At 36.2% G+C, this 8,741-nt stretch overlaps 1 pseudogene; it reads left to right on the top strand.

The window, feature by feature from the left end:
- The first annotated feature begins 4,780 nt into the window (after positions 1–4,780).
- Positions 4,781–6,036, top strand: LOC119512700 (annotated as a pseudogene).
- The last annotated feature ends 2,705 nt before the right edge of the window (positions 6,037–8,741 follow it).

Raw genomic sequence — 8,741 nt, 5'->3', positions numbered from 1 at the left:
CATGAGGCAAATAGAGCTGCAAAAAATGCAGTGACAAATTCTAGTACCATTCTAGTACTAGAATGTTTCTATGATGACATTCAAACCAAACAACTCTATTGGAAATATTTTTTACAAAGAATGGGGAAATGCTGGATGCTTTTATAAGCCTGCAATTAAATTATGGCTTTAAAACAGCCTTCCCAACTTACCTCCAGAAAGCTGTTTCAGAAATTATTGATAATGTATCTCACTGGAATACTAATAAAATGGTAAACTAAAGAAAGCAATATTTCTGGAAACCATCCCCTAAAAATTACTATGTCCTCTGAACTATCATTGTTAAGTGTAACACAAGCATACAATTTTATTCTACTTAGGTATGTTCTCCTTAGATTTACACAGGTACTGATAAAATAAACTAGCATTATATCCATTATATCATTTAGATGATGAAAAATGTATGCTTGTGTTCAATGAAATTAAGTTATTATTTTGACAAATATTATTGTAAAGATAATTAAGTTTTTTATGATGTTTGAAGACTGTTTCAAAGATCTTTTTGGTAACTTAAAGTATGCAGGTATATAAAGTATGCAGGGTATGCTTTGTTTCAGAAAAAAAAGTGTAGTTTTGTCCTAAAGTAAAATAGCTAGTTTTCACATAATGAGAGATTATGAATGGTTATGGAAAGTTGTAGTGGGTTTGTGGAAGTGAAATTTGTCATTGCCAATGCTAATTAAAATTTGATAAGTTTGTTTATAATATTTTTAAAGAGTTTTGTATCAAACTTTGTATTTATACAAAATTGGAGTTCGGTTTTCTCTCTGTTAAAATAGCAGAATTTTCTCAGATTATTGGTTTGCTCTTAATAAAAGGTTTTAAAAAATTTTTCTTAACCATCTGAATATTTTCATGTCATGAGAATAATATCCTTGTTGATGTTTATGTTGACTCTATCATCCTTTATTGTTTTAGAAGACAAATCTTCTCACTTTAAATGGAACAAGGTCTTTTCCTTGCAATCATATTAAATCCTATTTTACTCTTTTATTGTCACTTTGGCCAAATAGGAAACCAACTGTTGTTTCACAGTGACCAATTTTTCCGTGTAACATAATGTTCAAACCTGACAACTGTTGACAATTTATCTTCCCAAAATCAAACCCTAAAGGATATATTTTTATTTCATACTGTTGCAAAGGATTTGTTTTTTCACCTTGTAAAAAGTGAGATGCTAAAAATAGTTTCACTTACTGTATTATGAGTTGTGTGGGAAAATTTTGGGAAGAGTCATAAAAATTAAAAGGGATTTTCCAACCTTCTGTTTGTTAAATTTGTATGGGTGAAATGTCATTCATATACTTAGAGATTGTGTAAAATTCCTAAAGACTTGACAATGTTCTCCTTGTCCATGTTTTATTCTGATACTGATCTGCATGATGTTGCACAACAGTGTAGTGTTGTTGGTCATGGTTTTAGTTATTCTTAGAAGAATGCTTCAAGTCACAGAAACAACCAAATTTCCTTGTTGGTTACACTGTTTTTCTCTGATGTGTCTCTAAAAGTGCATGTGGTCAGCTATAGGTCAGAGCTTCTTCTTCAGCAAAAAGGGACTTGAAAAGAGAGACAAGTGAATCTGTTGAATGGTAATCCAGTAGACTTGATTCTTGATGATAACTGTATAACTATATAGCTTTCATCATGTGACCATGTGATAGTGAAAACCTGGTGACTGTCACTCCCTTTAACCAGTGTTTGGGCAAAGGAGTAATAAAATAATGACAAAAATATATATAAATAATAGGAGGGATAAGCAGTTAGGGATGGTTTGAGTGTTCTTCTCATTTTTCTTTTTTTTTTTTTTTTTTTTTACTTTTTAAAATATTTTTTCTTTATTTTAGAGTAATGAAAATGCTCGAAAATTGATTGTGGCAATGAATGCACAACTGTATGATGATACAGTGTGCCACTGATTGTATACTTTGGATGGATTATATGGTGTGTGAGTAAATCTCAATAAAATTGTGTTTAAAAAAAAGAGAGGCAAGGCAAGTCTACAAATTATGTTCTACCTGTTAATTAACATAACCCTGGTAAAAGTGTAAAGGTAAGACAGGACAAAACTTTTGCTACAGTCTGTGGATGATGAACTCAATACAAGGTCAAATGTCAAATGTTTTTATTTCTGGAAATACCTTCATTTGAAAAATGCTCATAACAGAATTAGGTCCAGACTGTAAGCTCTTGCAGCAGTCATATTAGTTCTGGGGCTTTGGTTATTTCTAAACTTTGAGGTGCTTTGCTTCTTGGGTATGTGACCTGGTAGCTCCCTGGAACTTTGAGTGTCTATGTGACACCTAAGACTCAGAGTTGGAGCTCTCCAGCTCTGGAGGAACTGAAGGAGCAGCATTGCTCCATACACCAACTGTTAAGGAGGCTGAAAAAGAGATCAGATTTCAATTGGGGATGTGAAAAGGGCTGATCTGGTTAGGACTAAGGTGAATCTGAATATAGGGTAAAGGATTATATTGTCTGTATTTTAGGACTTTAATTTCTGTGAGACCATAGGAGGAGAGACTTACTTTGTCCAAAATTTAAATGTTTGAGAATAATGTCATCAATATGGCAATGCAAAACATCCCTGAAAAATCCTCCCTCGAGTTTCAGTAAATAAAGGACAAATGTCACATGCTTAGAACTCTGGAGGATGGTAGGGCTCAGAGAAGGACTCCACAAATGCTGAATCAAAGAAAGAGAAAAATATCAGATAGAAAATTTCCATCCCAGACTTGCTGGTCCTCTTCTCTCCCCCTCACTCAGTTCCATGCAGCTTGGGAAATGCTCAGAGGCAGTGGCCTGGATGCCTCCCACCTCCCACCAGGACACAGACTATAAAGCCACTCACAGCAGTGAGTTAGAACCCCAAGCATATCCAGACACAGGGACCCAAGTTCACAGGGACCCAGGGCAGAACACAAGCCACTGAGGAGTGCTGCATACAAAACAACCCCCAGGAGGAGCTTCCAAAATGGAGGATTAGGGATGGAGTGGCAGAACTTATTTCTTTCCTATTAGTAGCAAGTAGCCAGGCAGAAATTGTCCAAATCAACTGTTTGGGGGGTCTGGAGACCAGGGGAGTTCAGTACAACATCTGGGGAAGTGAAGAACAAAAAGACTGAGAAACTGTGGTCAGAGACTGTGAGGAATTCCATCCACAGCTTCTGGTGCCCATCCCCCACCTTGAAGGGGAAACAGTGGCAGGCAGACTGATCCTTGCATGAGGGGACAGCTGCAGGAATCATCCATCCCAAGTTCAGAGGAGGACACAGCCCAACACTGAAGGGTATATTGCCTGGCAGGTACTTAGGAGAATCACTGCGGTTTCAGCTAATCCTGGTCAGACACCACTGAGTGCCACTGTTTTGACCATATTAGAGCTGAAACTGGCAAAGAGATTATAACAGCATGCTTTCATAGGGCTTAAGGGAATAGGCAGCCAAAAGGTGCCATCTTCTGGGTAGGCCAGAAAGTGCAGCCTGGTGACATGAAAGGGGGAAAAAAAGTCCTTTCTGGAGCCTTTCCAGGCCTCCTACTAGGGCCTTTGGAAATGTCTATGCCCCCTGCACAAGTACCTGGCCCTGTTTTGGCTGGGAGATACTGATGAACCAACAGCCAATGAAGAGCCTTAATACAAACCCAATCAAAAGCAACAAAAAATCTTAGAGAAAAGAGAGAAACCAATCAACAGAATAAACCCATCAAGATAATCAGATGACCAGATATCAGCAAAAAAATCACAAGACATACTAAAGTGTGGGAAGATATGGCCCAGCCAAAGGAACAAATTAAAAAGTCAGAGGAGATACAGAATTTGGAAAAACTAATCAAAGATGTCCAAACAAATCTCCTAAATCAATTCAAGGAGATGGCTAAAGAGATAAAGGATATTAAGAAGACACTGGGTGAGCAAAAAGAATTTGAAAACATATAAGGAAAAAAACAGATCTTATGGCTATGAAAGACACTATAAATGAAAATAAAAGTACACTAGAGACACACAACAGCAGATTTGAAGCATTAGAAGAAAGGATCAGCAAGCAAGAAGAAAGGGCATATGAATTCAAAAAGATAAAAAGATCATATGGAGAAAAGAATGGAAATATTTGAGCAGGGTCTCAGGGAAATGATTGACAACACAAAGTGCAAAAACATAGGCATCATAGGTGTCCCAGAGGTGAAGAAAAGGGGGAAAAGCCAGAAAGCGTATCTGAGGAAATAATAGCTGAAAGTTTTCCAACCCTTATAAAAGACAAATATGCAAATCCAAGAAGCCCAATGTACTTCAAACAGAATAAATATGAATAGACCAACTCCAAGGTGCATTCTAATCAGACTGTCAAATGCCAAAGAAAAAGAGAGAATTCTGAAAGCAGCAAGAAAAGGGTGATTCACCACTTACAAGGGAAGCCAAATATGACTAAGTGCTGATTTCTCATCAGAAACCCTGGAGGCAAGAAGGCAGTGGCATGGTATTTTTAAGATATTGACAGAAAAATTGCCAGCCAAGAATTCTTTATCCAGCAAAGAAGTACTTCAAAACTTAGGGAGAGGCACGCGCGTCCGTGGCGGACAGGGAAAGAGGCTCACGGAGGGTGCCGTCGACTTGGGCTTGCTGGAGGCGGGTGGAGCCGGCAACTCCGTGGGGCACACACAACGGAAAAAGGTTGCATTCTGGAAACTGAGCAGCTTCAAGCGGTCGGCATTCCCAACGGGTCTGTGAAGGAGGTCTGCAGCCCCAGCGGGCGCCAGGCAGCTTTAAGAAAAATACAGAAATCCCTTCTGACTATACTGAATATAGCAAAAATTAAGTGACTTTCTACATTGCAAGTCATGGCACTACCATTCCGGAAGGACTTGGAAAAGTACAAAGACCTTGATGAAGATGAGCGCCTTGGCAATCTATTGGAAATAGAACTAAAACAACTGGAAACTTTTCTGGATGATCTTGACCCTGAGAATGCCCTTCTGCCTGCAGGGTTCCGGCAGATGAACCAGACTTCAAAGTCTGCCACAGGGCCGTTTGATAGAGAGCACCTCCTTTCATACCTGGAGAAGGAGGCACTGGAGCATAAGGACAGGAAAGACTATGTGCCCTACACTGGAGAAAAAAAAGGGAAAATATTTATCCCTAAACAGAAACCTGTACAGACTTTTACAGAAGAAAAGATATCTCTTGATCCAGAATTAGAAGAAGCTCTGACGAGTGCTTCTGATACAGAATTGTGTGATCTTGCAGCTATTCTTGGGATGCACAATTTGATAACAAATTCCCAATTCTGTAATATAGTGGGAAGCAGTAATGATGTCAACCAAGAACATTTTTCAAATGTGGTAAAAGGTGAAAAGATTCTTCCAGTATGTGATGAGCCACCAAACCCAACCAATTTTGAAGATAGTTTAAAGAGAATTAAAGAAAATGATGCTTGCCTTGTTGAAGTTAATTTGAATAATATAAAGAATATCCCAATTCCAACCCTAAAAGATTTTGCAAAGGCTTTGGAAACCAACACACATGTGAAATATTTCAGTCTTGCAGCTACCCGGAGCAATGACCCCATTGCTGTTGCTTTTGCAGATATGCTGAAAGTGAACAAAACTTTGAAGAGTTAAAATGTAGAGTCCAACTTTATTACAGGAGCTGGGATTCTAGCACTGATTGATGCTTTAAGAGATAATGAAACCCTGGCAGAGCTCAAGATCGACAATCAGAGGCAGCAGTTGGGGACGACTGTAGAATTGGAAATGGCCAAGATGCTTGAGGAAAATACCAATATCCTTAAATTTGGGTATCAGTTTACACAGCAGGGGCCCCGAACCAGGGCAGCTGATGCTATAACAAAAAACAATGACTTAGTTCGCAAGAGACGAGTCGAAGGAGACCACCAGTAAGTCTGCCAGGGTATAGTCTTTGGAAGATTTCGAAAGATCACCAGCACTTCATGTCTGTGATATCAGATGTAAAATTTGCCTGGGTAGAAGGGAAAAGACTGGAAATCTCTTGTTCTTTTTTAAAAAAGTCTATGTATCTTTTTTCTAGTTTAAGTTGTTACCAGTTTCAAATTGTAAAATCAATAGTAGATAATTTTTGTATTGTGAAGCACTATTTCTACTTTCTGCTAAAATCAATTTTAATTTAGCTTAATTGAATGGCTTATGATGACTCGGGTAAAAAAAAATACTATTATAAAAAAAGTTTCAGCAGTCTTTTGTATAGAAGAATTTGAACATTTTGAGGACCAATCTTTTAAATCAAAAGGGACTTTCCTATTTCTCTTTTAGGTATAAGTCACTTTAAAAAGCTTCCCTTATTCCGTGACCTGTATATTTTTCCAGTTTTAGACTACATGAACTTGGAAAGGGTGTGTTCTTTTCCTTCTGTCAAAAGAACAAAATGCCAGAATTTTAAAACAGATAACTTAAAATCTGGTCATCTAAGACCAAAAGCAGGTCTAAGAAAGAAAAAATGGTCTTCACTGCATTCCAGGTTACTGCAACATCTAGATATATTTTTAACAAAATCATTGGCTTTATCGGGTTACATACTTTGTTTTTTATGTTCATTACAGTTTTTCATTTTAATAATGTGGGCATTATTAAATTTTTATGACATCTAACAGTTAAAAAGCATCTGAGTAGAAAAACTAGTTTCTTTCCTGTAAAAAAGCATATGGGCAACTCTCAGTTATTTAGGGTAAAATTTTTAAGGTAAAATTTAAGAGCAAGGTATTGTTAAACACATCAAATCAAAGATAAATATGATGGAGTTCAAGTCTGAGGTGCTTACAAAACAATCATTTAAACTGATGGTTGTTGTAAGTAAATTAGAAACTGGCACATGTATAAATTACTTAGTGTTGTACAGTATAGTAAGAATTTCCTATATGCAATGCAGAATTAGATAACCAGTATTTAACCACCACTACAAAATTTCCAACCAAGGTATTAAGGAAATCTATTATTCTTTATAAGTCAATTTGAATGGTTCATTTCATCTTAAACTTTTTTATCTATAACAAAAGTAGCCTTCTTGGTGCTCAAAGTATTAAAGTGAAAAATTAAACAGTATTCAGTGGCGGGGAAACTGACATGAGACTCTAGAATTGACACCTGTGACAGAGGATTTGGGCTTGTTTTCATGCCCTATGTCAAGGCAGCCCTTGAAGCACCAATGGCAGAAATATTTACCACTAAAGAAGATAGGAAAGGAATCTGAGTAATCTGGCCTCAAAATTCAGGCCTGGCTGTATCGTTCATAGGGAGATTTTTCTAATGGGAAAGAATCTGGTTTTGGAGAAGGGGGAGATGATAGTTTGTTCATTTTTAAAACTTTTTGACATTGAATTACAAAATTCCTGCTACTTTGGCCTGGCCTGGACTGTTTATCTAATGAACTAGGAAGCTTCTTTGTAAAATGGTAACAAGCCTTCTTATCTGGTTTCCCTCATGAGAACTGTGGTGTTTTTTGTTGTTTTAAAATCAGTATCCAATGTTTTAAAGGAGCCAAAGATTAACTTTGCCTGTTCTCTTTCATTTTTAGGCCACTGATTTTTTTCAAGTTAGCAAGGCTGGCTGGTACCAAAATCTGGCACCTCTTTACCTTTGAGTAACTTTTGGTATTTCTATCTTGCCCTAAAATTTTATAATAGAATAAATTAATTAGGCTCTTGAAATAGTCTTGATTATTAAACCAAAGATTTTCTAAGACAAAGTTTTGTAGTCTAACCAATTTAAGCTTATCTGGTTATCTAAAAGACTAATCTTCGTATTTTTAAACTGCTGTTTTTTGAAAGTTTTTAATTACTCATAAAATTTTATATGCATATTTGTCTGAAATTCAGATTTTTCCAGAATGTATGTATGAAATTGTATGTACCTAAAACTCAATATTAATGGTTAATATTGATATTATTAAAATTGATTTTGGTGCTATATACTTGTAGCTAAAGCCTAGAAGTCTACAGTATAGGTGAGATACATTTTCTATAGGTACCTGTCTTTTAAAAGACCAACTAAACATTTTATGTTAAATTAATAAATTGTTAAAGATTTCAAGGAGAGTTATCTTGGCCATAAAGTTGCAAATTCTTGTTATTTGAGTGAAATAACCCTCATTCTTGCTTTGTGCAGTAGGTGCACTCTGGAAAAGTTACATGTAAATAGAACTTTGTAAATTGTTTTCCCATTGACCAAGTATCTGATGTGTTCTCATTTAAAAAGGGGAGTTGATGATATAATAAAAAATCACAAAAGCAAAAAAAATGTTTTGATAGAATGTTAATCATGTTCTAGTGTACATTATGTTTAACCCTTGCTGCCATTAAAATAAAATGAAAGAACTCAAAAAAAAAAAAAAAACCTTAGGGAGAGTTTAAAATATTCACAGATAAACAGAAGTTGAGAAAGTTTGTTAACAAGAGACCTTCTCTACAAGAAATACTAAAAGGAGTTTTGCTAGCTGAGGAAAAAAAGACAGAAGAAAGAGGACTGGAGGAGAATGAAATGAAGGTTATCAGTAAGAGTCACTGAAATTATAAAAAGAGTGAGAAATACATATGACAAATAAAAGCCAAAGGATAAAATGGTTGAAGTAATAATATTGAAGATTAATGGATTAAACTCCCCAATCAAAAGACACAGATTGGCAGAATGAATTAAAAACTGATCCACTCTGTGTTGTGGCCGCAGCAACCTCAGTTCGA

This window comes from Choloepus didactylus, chromosome 17, assembly GCF_015220235.1.
Source record: "Choloepus didactylus isolate mChoDid1 chromosome 17, mChoDid1.pri, whole genome shotgun sequence".
Classification (NCBI taxonomy): Eukaryota; Metazoa; Chordata; class Mammalia; order Pilosa; family Megalonychidae; genus Choloepus; species Choloepus didactylus.
This window is presented reverse-complemented; position numbering and strand designations above follow the sequence as displayed.